Raw genomic sequence first — 13,564 nt, forward strand, 5'->3', positions numbered from 1 at the left:
TTCGACTTTGGGGAATCAACCCAGCCCCTGGACTGGAAGAAATGGTTAAGTGCCAATTTGCAGGAGCGCCGGGAGGTTTTCTCCACTAGCGAGATGGATGTGGACTGCAGCAAAAATGTCCAACACACGAACCGGCTGAATGACGCCATGCCATTCTGGGAGCACTCCAGATGCATCGCTCCCAGACATGTGGATGATGTGGAGGATGTAAGGTCCCAGACCAGTAAACTCTGCCACGGATAGAAGAAATCCTCAGCGCTCTGTCAAGAAGCCAGTGGTTCAGCGTACTGGACCTGAGGTCTGGGTACTACCAGGTACTTATGAGTTCCGAAGACCAGGAGAAGATGACATTTGTCTGTCCCCTTGAGTTCACCCGAATGCCCCAAAGCATTTGCGGTGCCCTGGCTACATTACAAAGGATGATGGAGAAGACCATCGGGGATATGAATCACCGGGAATGCCTAGTCTAACTGGACGGTATCATCGTGTTCGGTAAGACTCTAGAAGAGCACAAGGAACGCCTCTTGAAGGTACTAGATACAATGGGTAAAGAAGGCCTGAAGTTGTCCATGGACAAATGCGGATCTGCCGCATGTCAGTCACCTACGTGGGTCACATAGTGTCCGCAGACAGAGTGGCTACCGAACCCTAGGTCGAAGCCGTAGTGATGGAGCTGCGGTCCTTCCTGGGATTCTGTGGGTACTACTGCCGCTTCGTAGAAGCCTATTCCAGCGAAGCCAAGGTTCTCAATAAACTCCTGAAGATCAACCCAGAGGAACCTCAGCTGAAGGCCACATCACCATGGACACCCTTCAGAGACAAGTGGACGTCCATCTGTGAAAAGGCATTCACTGGCCTCAACAAGAGTATTACGGAAGCACCGGTCTTGGCCTACGCCGACGCAGAGCAGTCGTATATCCTGCATGTGGATGCCAGCTTCAATAGGCTGGGTGCTGTACTGCACCAGAAGTAACTTGCTGGCCTCCACCCAGTGGTGTATGTGAGCTGAAGCTTGACACCAACCGAGCAAAACTAACCAGTCCACAAACTGGAGTTCCTCACACTCAAGTAGTTGATAAACTCCATGACTACTTATACAGGGTTTCCTTTGAGGTACGGACAGACAACAACCCATTGGCCTATATCCTGACATCCGCCAAACTGGATGCTACCGGCCACAGGTGGCTGGCAGCACTCTCAAATTACCAGTTCACGCTAAAGTAAAAAACGGGGCCCTTAAACATCAGAGCCAATGCCCTGTCCCAAAGACCTGGACTGAGTACCCCGCCGGATGACGGCCCGTGGGAAGAAATCCCTGGACCTGGAATTTGTGCGATGTGCTCGACTGCCGCCATAGTGGAGGACAAGGTAGCATTCTCTGAACTGAGAGTAGCTGATTTGCTGGGCTGTCAATCCAAAGCAGTCCCTGCCATCTACTGCCATCCCGACGATATGTCAATCACTCAGGATACCATCCTAGAATGGAAAGACTTTATGAACTACCAGATGCGTGACCCGGTGGCTAGAGCTATACGTGAGGCCATTCAACAGAACAACCCCTCCTTGGTGAAGCGCGCTCCTACCGACAGTCGCAGTCATCATGAGGGAATGGGACAAGTTCCGCATGGAGCATGGTCTCCTCTACAGGGTCATTCTGTACCATAACCATCCCGACAGGAGACAACTAGTCCTGCCCCGATGTTTGCAGTACCAGGTTCTATGCTCTCTTCATGATGACCATGAACATCTGGGTATACACAAGACCTTCAGCCTAGGGAGAACGGTTCTTCTGGCCAATAATACGGGACTAAGTAAAGCGATATTGTCAAAAGTGCCTGCAGTGTATACAGCAGAAAACACTGCCCACACGCGCAGCCCCAATGGGCCACCTAAAGACCTTTAGTCCCATGGACCTAGTCTGCATGGACTTTCTCTGTATTGAGGTAGACTCAAAGGGCATCGGGAATGTCCTGGTAGTGACCGATCACTACACCCGATACGCCCAAGCATTCCCAGCCAAGGATCAGAAGGCTCTCACAGTGGCCAAAGTGCTGTGAGATAAGTATTTCATCCACTATGGTTTGCCAAATTTGATGCACTCAGATTAGAGAGTAAGCTGATTAAGGAACTCCTCAACTTGGTCAACATCCAGAAGTCTCGGACCACTCCATACCTTCCAGAGGGAGACGCTCTGCCAGATAGGTTCAACCAAACTCTGCTCGACATGCTAGGCACACTAAAGGGCTCCCAGAAAGACAAATATAGCAAGCATGTTGAATCGCTAGTGCATGTGTACAACTGCACCAGGCATGAATCCACGGGGTTCACACCATATTTCATGATGTTCGGGCGAGAGGCACGACTGTCTGTGGACAACTGTCTCCAGGTATCTACCGATGGGGTACCCAATATGAAGCATTACAAATATGTGAGACGGCTCCAAGATAGTCTTTACAGCACGTACCAGCTGGCGGAAAAAGCCACCGGCAAACTGAATGAGGGCAACAGGCGACGATATGACCACAAGGTCCATCATTGGGAACTTCGGCCTGGAGACGCCGATCTCCTGTGAAATCTAGGAGTCCCCGGGAAACATAAGCTGGCGGAATGTCTACAGAATCTGAGATGCAGATGGCAGGGTAAAGGTCTGGCACCGCAATCACTTGCTGCCCATTCCTCAAGTGGGGGACATTGACCCTGAACCAGAGTCAACAGCAGCGGCTAGTGAGCCAGAAGAGTCCACAGAGACTTCAGCTCCAGTTGTCGAACCAACCCAAGATCCTTTGGAAGGAACCTCCACCAACTCCAACGGAGACTAGTGGGCACCACCCGAGGAAGCATCGGGTAATGGGCCAATGCCCAACGTACCCTCCTCCGTGGCTTCCACAAGCCGTCCCCTTGACCCAAGAAGCCTAAACTTCATTCCTTCAAGAGACTTTGTAGAGACTGGTTCACCCCTTATGAAAGGGTCAGGGCCCCAAGCCCATGATAGCCTCTCCCAAGAGGAAGTCGCTGAAGAAGAGACTCGCAGGAGTCAGCGAGTGAGATGCCCTCCCACTAGAGTGGCATACAATTCCTTAAGGGCACCTCACTATGAGTCTCAGCAGCTGTCTCGGAGCCTGTTTGCCTCTATAATAACCGTGCTCACTAAAGTGTTCAACAATTGTTTAAAGTTGTATACTCGTTAAGTTGTATATCATATATGCATTTTTATTATATAAACTTTGTGTTATGTTGTTCCCAAGCGGGGATGTTGGTTTCTCCACGAGGGGGATGATGTAGCCAGTTCCCATTACCTTCCAGTACGTGGGGTGGGGAGACGGCGGCAGAGTTGCCCGGTGTCGCCAGAGCTGCGAGCGGACCCAGATAGGAGTAGGGATCGCTGCAGAAGAGGTAGCGTGGTGAGCGAGTCGCCGGAACTCTGCAGCAGTCCCGATATGCAGGGCGCCGCCATATTGGATAGTTGTGCATGCGCGCTAGATGTCTCGCTCATGTGCAGAAAGTCGTGGCAGCCATTAGGCAGGTTCCGCAATGGACTACACATCCCAGCAGCCCCAGGGGTTGCTCATCACATGGGCCTTCGCAGCCAATAGGGCTCAGGGATCAACGCAGAGAGAGAGATATATTTAGCCCGTTGAGGAGACCACACCATTTGGAGCAGGGACAGCAAAGGGTGAGGATGTGAACAGGGTGCCAGTGGCCCCTGAACTAGGCCACAGATCCCCATAGATCCCAGATAGGCCCCCGACTCACCTCAGCTTGTGGGTTCACCTCAGTACTTTGGGGGTTCCACCGGGGTGCTATATATTGTGTGGGTATTGCATTGTGGGGCCTGAACTGTTATTATGTGTTAAGTTTGTGTGTGTATGTAAAGATAAGTTTGTTATACCAGCATGTGTATACTTATTCTTTGAGTGTATTGGGTCCTTTGAGGGGTTATCCAGCTGCGCTAGGATACCTCCCAGGTGGAGGCGCTGTTACCAGAGTGAATGCGATCACCCCAGGCTCCCAGTAACTGAGGATCAGGCCTCCTGTACGCCAGGCAGGTATCCAGCACACGTACTTCCCTTAGTCACGGGGAAAAAGGGGCTACATATCATTCTGATCACTCCGGAGTGGCATTTTGGAGGACCCATACTCCATTTTGTAACCATTTAGTCACTTATTTCAATATTAAATTGTATTGTTAAGTGCATAGAAATTCTTGAAGTAACCCAAATATAATATCTTAATATACACACATCTTTGGAACATGCACTTTTTTATTCTGCTTTTCTAAACAGCCTCCACAAATGGTTTCTTTTGGAAAGCAGCTGTGTCTCTATTCTTTCCTCCTAGAAGCTGGCACTACATATCTTTCACGTGCACAATATATTGATTGCCAGAAGCATTCATTACGCAATATTATCACATTAAACACTTTTATCACTTATGTTAGATGTTTTATGCCGTGAGGGCAATAATCATATTTTAATACACAGTAAATCAACTACTTTTACATAATCAGTGATACTATTTGCACTCTCTAGCACTCATCTACCTTATAGGATCACTTTTTCTACATGTATTCTGACACACATTTGAGTGTACACTGTAGCGCTGATATCTTTTATATCTGTATCTACATATATATATATATATATACACATATATATATATATACACATATATATATATATATATATATATATATATAGAATCCAATGAACAATCGGCACACCATATGCAAGTAAATAAGTTTTGGTGCTTATCCCATAAAGCAATAACAGACCATACGATACCGGTTGCAACACGACATCAAGGGACAGCACGCAGGTAAGTAAATCATGAATTTTCTATATTTGATAGAAGACACAAAAACCGACGATCTCTATCTCTCTATCTCTCTATCTCTCTCTATATATATATAATATATATACATATATACAGTGTTCGACAAATCACCCAAAAATCTACTCGCCCAACCAAAAAATCTACTCGCCCCTAGTCCCGCCCCCAAATCCGCTTTAAAATAAAATATATTAATAAAATACATTTAATAAAATCCTAGTCAGAACATTCGTTTTTTACATAAATGTATTTATTGTATTACATTATACTACAATTAGTCCTTGTTACACTACCGACACACTTTATTGAAGTGTGGTCGGTACCGCAAGCCGGGAAATCTCCCGGCTTGCTTGTGGCCGCCCCTCGGCGTGCCGCGCGTCATAGACGCGCGGTCACGCGTCATCGGGAGCGTGCGCCCCCTGCACGCGTGTCCAGGGGCTCCCCGAGGGAGCCCTGGTGTCCCGCGATCGCGGGACAGCGGCAGGGGGTTCCGGGGGACCCGGCGGACCCGGCAGCGGTAGGGAGAGCGCCCCGATCGGAGGGCGCTCTTCCGCTGCTTCGGCGCGCGCCCGTCACACTCGGGCGCGCGCCAGGCTACTGCTGCGGCACAGAACGGGCAAATGCTCGAATAAACTGTGCCGCAGCAGTACGTGTGTGTGTAAATGTCGGATCTAGAAATAAAAGCCAGGTGTGAATGACTAGTTTCCTGAACCCCTTAACCAGTGTCTGGACGTCCCCGCTTCACAATATCTAAAGCAGCAATCCCGCCTGGGATCTTACCTGATCCGCAGTCCCTCAAAGTCCAGGTACCCTCATTCCCGCAATGTTATACATTGGAGGGGATGTGTTCCTTACCTGTCTTCTGGGTTAGGGGGGATGCTGATGTCTTCCGTGTGAAGCTTGAGTCAGATCTGGAAGAAAGCAGTATAGGTTATTTTGGTGTAGTATAGGGCAGTTAAGATATATGGGGTAAATAAGATATCCAGATTGAGAGTGTGAGAGAGAGTGTGGGAGAGAGAGAGAGTGTGGGAGAGAGAGAGAGAGTGGGAGAGAGAGAGAGAGTGTGGGAGAGAGAGAGAGTGTGGGAGAGAGAGAGAGAGAGAGAGAGAGAGAGAGAGAGAGTGTGTGGGAGAGAGAGAGAGAGAGAGAGAGAGAGAGAGAGAGAGAGAGAGAGAGAGTGGGGGAGAGAGAGAGAGAGAGAGAGAGAGTGGGGGAGAGAGAGAGAGAGAGAAGGTGACTGACTGGGTGGGTGACTGACTGGGTGGGTGACTGACTGGGTGGGTGACTGACTGGGTGGGTGACTGACTGGGTGGGTGACTGACTGACTGGGTGGGTGACTGACTGACTGGGTGGGTGACTGACTGACTGGGTGGGTGACTGACTGACTGGGTGGGTGACTGACTGACTGACTGACTGGGTGGGTGACTGACTGACTGACTGACTGGGTGGGTGACTGACTGACTGACTGGGTTGGTGACTGACTGACTGGGTGGGTGACTGACTGACTGGGTGGGTGACTGACTGACTGGGTGGGTGACTGGGTGGGTGACTGACTGAATGACTGTGTGGGTGACTGACTGACTGACTGGGTGGGTGACTGACTGACTGGGTGGGTGACTGACTGACTGACTGGGTGACTGACGTGAGTGACTGACGTGGGGTGGGTGACTGACTGACTGGGGTGGGTGACTGACTGACTGGGGTGGGTGACTGACTGACTGACTGGGGTGGGTGACTGACTGACTGGGGTGGGTGACTGACTGACTGGGGTGGGTGACTGACTGACTGGGGTGGGTGACTGACTGACTGGGGTGGGTGACTGACTGACTGACTGACTGACTGGGGTGGGTGACTGACTGACTGACTGGGGTGGGTGACTGACTGACTGACTGGGGTGGGTGACTGACTGACTGGGGTGGGTGACTGACTGACTGACTGACTGGGGTGGGTGACTGACTGACTGACTGACTGACTGGGGTGGGTGACTGACTGACTGACTGACTGACTGGGGTGGGTGACTGACTGACTGACTGGGGTGGGTGACTGACTGGGGTGGGTGACTGACTGGGGTGGGTGACTGACTGGGGTGGGTGACTGACTGACTGGGGTGGGTGACTGACTGACTGGGGTGAGGGACTGACTGACTGGGGTGAGGGACTGACTGACTGGGGTGAGGGACTGACTGACTGACTGGGGTGGGTGACTGACTGACTGGGGTGGGTGACTGACTGACTGGGGTGGGTGACTGACTGACTGGGGTGGGTGACTGACTGACTGGGGTGGGTGACTGACTGGGGTGGGTGACTGACTGACTGGGGTGGGTGACTGACTGACTGGGGTGGGTGACTGACTGACTGGGGTGGGTGACTGACTGACTGGGGTGGGTGACTGACTGACTGGGGTGGGTGACTGACTGACTGGGGTGGGTGACTGACTGACTGGGGTGGGTGACTGACTGACTGGGGTGGGTGACTGACTGACTGGGGTGGGTGACTGACTGACTGGGGTGGGTGACTGACTGACTGGGGTGGGTGACTGACTGACTGGGGTGGGTGACTGACTGACTGGGGTGGGTGACTGACTGACTGGGGTGGGTGACTGACTGACTGGGGTGGGTGACTGACTGACTGGGGTGGGTGACTGACTGACTGGGGTGGGTGACTGACTGACTGGGGTGGGGGACTGACTGACTGGGGTGGGGGACTGACCCATGCATACATGCACACACACACACCCACACACACCCACACACACCCATACACACACATATGCATACACACACACCCATGCATACACACACACACACACCCATGCACACACACACACACACCCATGCACACACACACACACACACACACACACACACACACACGACAGGGGGAAGAAGAGGAAAGGCCGCGCGACCGAGCACCACCACTGCCCCTCTCGCCCCCCCCCCCCCCCCCCCCATGACCATCTCCAGTCCCGCGCGGGGATCGGCGGGAAGCCGGGACAGGGAGAGAAGGGGGGAACACCCCCACTACAAGCCGGGACAGGGAGAGAAGGGGGGGAACACCCCCACTACCATCACCTGCCCCGCGCGGGAAGCCGGGACAGGGAGAGAAGGGGGGAACACCCCCACTACCATCTCCTGCCCGCGCGGGAAGCGGGGAGTAAGGGGGCTTGAAAGGAAGGAGCAGAGGGGCCGCAAGATTGAGGATTGGAGAGTACTTACTCTCCAACAGATCTCCGGCCAGAAAGAATGGCCGCTCGTTGGGGGCTGGCTCATATAGAGCCTGGTCGCGCGCCCACAAAGCCTGGGAGCGCGCGCCAATCAGCTGTCAGGTAGGGAGGTTTTTTTTGTTTTTGTTTTCAGCGCAAGCAGGGAAAATTTCAGCGCGAGCGGGGGGAAATTTAAAAAAACAAACACGTGTTCTGCTTGGGCCAATATTTACTCGCCCGGGGGTTAAATCCACCCGCCCCGGGTGTGTAAATGTATAGGATTGTCGAACACTGTATATATATATATATATATATATATATATATATATATATATATATTAAATATTTAAATATATATTTAAGTATATATCGAGTAAATATTGGCCCAAGCAGAACACGTGTTTGTTTTTTTTAAATTTCCCCCCGCTCGCGCTGAAATTTTCCCTGCTTGCGCTGAAAAAAAAAAAAAAACTCCCTACCTGACATCTGATTGGCGCGCACTCCCAGGCTTTGTGGGTGCGCGACCAGGCTCTATATGAGCCAGCCCCCAACGAGCGGCCATTCTTTCTGGCCGGAGATCTGTTGGAGAGTAAGTACTCTCCAATCCTCATTCTTGCGGCCCCTCTGCTCCTTCCCTGCAAGCCCCCTTACTCCCCGCTTCCCGCGCGGGCAGGAGATGATAGTGGGGGTGTTCCCCCCTTCTCTCCCTGTCCCGGCTTCCCGCGCGGGGCAGGATATGGTAGTGGGGGTGTTCCCCCCCTTCTCTCCCTGTCACGGCTTCCCGCACGGGGCAGGTGTTCCCCCCTTCTCTCCCTGGTCCCAGCTTGTAGTTGGGGTGTTCCCCCCCTTCTCTCCCTGTCCCGGCTTCCCACCGATCCCCGCGCGGGACTGGAGATGGTCACGGGGGGAGGGGGGGCGAGCGGGGCAGTGGTGGTGCTCGGTCGCGCGGCCTTTCCTCTTCTTCCCCCTGTCGTGTGTGTGTGTATGCGTGTGTGTGTATGCATGGGTGTGTGTGTGTATGCATGGGTGTGTGTGTGTATGCATGGGTGTGTGTATGCATATGTGTGTGTATGAATGTGTGTATGGGTGGGTGTGTGTGTGTGCGTGTGTGTGCATGTATGCATGGGTCAGTCACCCACCCCAGTCAGTCAGTCAGTCACCCACCCCAGTCAGTCAGTCACCCACCCCAGTCAGTCAGTCACCCACCCCAGTCATTCAGTCAGTCCCTCACCCCAGTTCACACCCTGCTAATGGAGCAGAGCTGTCCTTTATGAAGGTGTGAACAAGAAAGTGAATTAATTAGGCTCTCCTTCACGTGAAATGTAATATTTAAGTGACAAAAAATTATAAAGTGTCTAATATATATCATTTGTGACTTTATGCAATATACAATGTGATTTACTGCACAGTGAAAAATAAATCCCATTGCAAATCCCTGCTCAACCCCTCAGGCAGGGACTGTCCTCGTTGGTCCCAGTAGATTCAAGATTTCTTCAAAAATCCAGGGGGAGCATGGGAAAAGGCAAGAAAGAAAAACACAACTATGCAGATTATTTAAGTCTAGTGACTCAATATGGTGTCAATGGTCCATTTTTATTTTACATACTGAGGTACCAACTCCAGGAACCACAAAGAACAGATTGCCATGGTTATGATGTGCCTTAAATAACCTGCTACATTGTGAGTAGGCACCACATAAGAGCCAAGACACCATATTGAGTCACTAGACTTAAATAATCTGCACTTAGTTGTGTTTTTCTTTCTTGCATTTTCCCATGCTCCACCTGGATATTTGAAGAAATATTTCTGAAGGTGTCACAGGTCAAGAGGGATTTCCTGGAGACTCCTGGGATGGATTCCCAGCACCAAAGTAACGACTGTATATTTTGATTCCATACATTTATTATGAATTGTTTAGACTAGAACTAGCCAGTCAGATAGTTAGGCTGTTTTGTTTAGTTAGCCTCCCTAATGTGGAGTAGGGTTTTGTTTTTATGATTTGATTTTGACTTAAAGGGACAGTGTGCCTACAATACTTTGTTTTTGATGTGGGGAAATAAACCAGAGAAGGGTTTGTTCCAGCCAAATACATGGTGTGGACTCTTTCCGACCCTATAGTGAGATCGTCCTGCCATAGTACATTTTTATAATGGTAACGTAAATACAGAAGCCCCTGAGCCTTGGGGCATTTGGCAAATAATGTTGGCTGGAAAGGGGGCTAGCCCCTGGCCAGTAGGGTTTTTTGGGGGCTAGTATGGTGTTAGGTAGAGATGTAGGGACTAGCCATGGTGGACAACAAGGGGTTGGGGAGTTTGGTGCTAAAGGTTAGAAGGTGACTTTGGGGGAAGGAGCTCATCCCCTCTTGTGCCCTCCCGTTGCTTCACTCCCTTCCTAGTTAATGGTGTTGGTATGGTTTGTTGGGGTTACTGCTTTGTATTTATACTGTATATAAAGATTTTAAAAAACCTATAAAAAAATAATAAAAAGAGAGAAATTAAGGGGTTATCAACGGTTGGTATTCATTGGCCTGCTTAGAGGCCCAGCATTAATTCTGTCACAACTGCCGTCTGGAGGTAGTTGGGGTGGGGGTGTTTTGCCAGGCAGGCTAGTAAGGCATAAGCTAAACTCAGAGCGATCTCAGCCTAATGGTTAGAAATCGGAGCTGGGGAAGGGTTTCAGGTTTGTCTGAGTCTGCTGGCCTGAAGGGTTCCTCCCCCATCCTGGTTCATTCTGTACTTTCGAGTTATGATGTGTTGCTGCTGGGTCGGCATGTAGTGATCACATGGAAGGTATGGTATCCATGTGTTGGGTATGGTTCGGCCTAGCCTGGCTAATCCTTTATAAGTGTGTATTATTATATTTAAAAGGTGATTATTCAAATCTATAGCATTTTCCCCCAAAAATCAAGATCTTGTGTCTTCTTTGGGCTGAGGGGGCATTGTGTCAAGTTATGGGTAAGGGGTATGCTATGCTAAAGAATGCCCGCAAGGATGTCCAATGTCACACAGAAAATTATTTAATCGCAAAATATGTTTTCATTTAGTTTCTACATTATGATCATGAATATTTTTAAAGAAGCAACCTATTGATAGGAGGAAACCGGATACTAGTGAGGATTTAATAGTATTAGAGTTTAGAAGTTTAAAGCAAAAAAGGTTTTGAAGCAAAGCTCTTACTAGTGAATATAAAACAACGAAATTTAGAAGAACACATCTACACTTGCCGTATAATCATAACTAGACAGATAGGCAGTGAAACTCCAAATGCCATCCACCCACTGATAGCAGCCGCGTTCAGCAAATAACTACTTGTCTGGTGATTCACTTTTCACTCCTGCATTTGTAGTCTTAACACTGTCAATGTTCATGAAAGTGTAGAGTTGACACTGATATTGTGCAACGCTTTGTTGGCATAAAGAAGTCCTATTGCTTGATTACACATTTCAGGGCCATTTTACTTTGCCTTTCTTTAAACTTGCATTTCACCCTTCATCTAAATAAAATCCAAGAACTATCAACTGTATTGTAGAGAAAGTATATTGACTGTTTTAGCTAAAAAATGCCCTGTCCATTAGAAACATACAGTACACTGTATTCACCTAGTAACCATCAGGCATCAACACTGAATACTGCAGTGGTTGTTCAGAAAATGTCTTAGTAAAACTTCAAACTGTCCAGCTGTGAATGGAAGATGACTAAGAATTAAGAAGATAGCAGGGAAAGCAGTGTCTATATTCCCTTTAGAAGAATCACTTTATTTTAAACATTACTGTATCTTGGTGATAAAATGCTCTCTGTGACTTGGGAGAACCCATTGGCAGAGAATGATGAACAAAACACTGGAATATGGTATTCTGTGCGATTAAATGCTTTCTGGCAACAGCTAAATAAATATATTTTTGCTTCTGAAGCATACTTGGTGTATCCAGCTCTATAATATATCGCCCAATGTGCTGTGCATAACATTATGATCACCCACCTGCATGTCATCAGCATTTTCTGCTATTCTGTTGAAGTGTCGAGATACTGTATGCAGTCCTAGTTTCACTACACTAAACCATTTTCTGATTGTCATTGTGAAGACAGATCAGCATATAACTTTAATAATATTGTTCAGTATTTTACGGAGAATACTAATAACTTCTACAGTAAATGCAAAAGGGCAGTGACAGTTATTGTCTCCCAAAAACCAGAGATATAGGCAGCATAGGTCCCTGTTGAGCAAGACATGTTAAATAAAAAAAAGTAATCAGGCTCACCCTGCTACATTGCACCCCGGGGTCCTTCTGGCTCTTTCCTTAAACCAGCTGCAGTTTGTGGGAGTCGCGCTGATTTCTGGGCATACATTTCTGCCACTTACTGTATACAGTACTTTCCAATTACAGTCAGCCAGAAAAAAAAGTCAACTCTAAGAAGAGCAGCAATAAGAAGATTGTATAGACCTGCAGCTGGAGAAGGAAGCCAAAATAATGAAAAGCACAACTCGGGAGACAGGAGGCAGGGAGACAAGAAAGAAGGGTGCAATTTAAAAAAAAATGAGACAAAAGTAGAAAGGGAAAATAACAAAGAAGGGATACATATACAGTATATGGACTAGTTTTAATCCAAGTGTCAGCTCTTCTTTTGAGTTTTGGCAAGTCACCAAAGGAAGTCATCTCTCTGTGCCTCAGATACCAAAATGCAGCTCTTCGGGACATAGACTCATTGTGCCTACAAAAATGATATGTTCACTGTCAACACTCTATAAGAAAAACATATTATTACTACTATAAATAATGCCCACCATTTAGAAAGCCTGGCTTGGACCTTGTCATAACCTTGACTGTTACTAAGCTTTTAAAGGAAATTATATGACTGATCATATGGAGTACTCAACTTTAGTTAATATGAGAATTCACATTTGCAGACCGTTTAAATGACTTCATCTTTATTAAATTGCTTTGCGGTAAAACATTGCCATAAATGCAGTTGCATTGCTATTTATGCAATTTGAGGTTTATTTTATTTATAATCACTATACAGAAAGTCATTCATGTACACTGTGGCATACTTATTGCACATGTTACAGTATGTCTGCTGTATGCCAGAAATGTTATTATGTATTAAACAGTTTGAAACAAAAAATGTAAAAGCTTTAAAAATATCTATAAGCTAAATCGCCCAATACTGGACTGTAATTTCATACGATGAACCGCCTCCTTTTTTCATTTTATTTTTTTCATCTTGTGTAGGTCTTTAATTAATAATGAATACAATTTGCAAGAGCAAATACTACAGAAGACAAATAAAATATGTACTATGCTACTGTATTGGCCAAAGTAGGACAACTAACTCCACATATTTTATTCAAGAAAAATAACGGGAAATGTGAATATATGGGTGTGATATGTAAGTTGGTGTTGTATTGCTTGTTGTAATATGCTAAGCCCTGGGAACACATTCTGTAATATATAACATTTTGGGAACTGAATATTCTTGTGTACTGTATGTTCTCTGTTCTTGTATAGTATACCCTCACAATGAGTATGGAAATT

The 13,564-nt window shown here is 47.8% G+C and overlaps 1 long non-coding RNA gene across 1 annotated transcript in view; it reads left to right on the plus strand.

Moving 5' to 3' along the window:
• LOC142470191 (uncharacterized) overlaps positions 1–13,564 on the plus strand; it is a 78,063-nt gene that overhangs the window by 63,157 nt on the left and 1,342 nt on the right. The window lies entirely within an intron of this gene.

The sequence above is a fragment of the Ascaphus truei genome, chromosome 1 (genome assembly GCF_040206685.1).
Source record: "Ascaphus truei isolate aAscTru1 chromosome 1, aAscTru1.hap1, whole genome shotgun sequence".
Taxonomy (NCBI): Eukaryota; Metazoa; Chordata; class Amphibia; order Anura; family Ascaphidae; genus Ascaphus; species Ascaphus truei.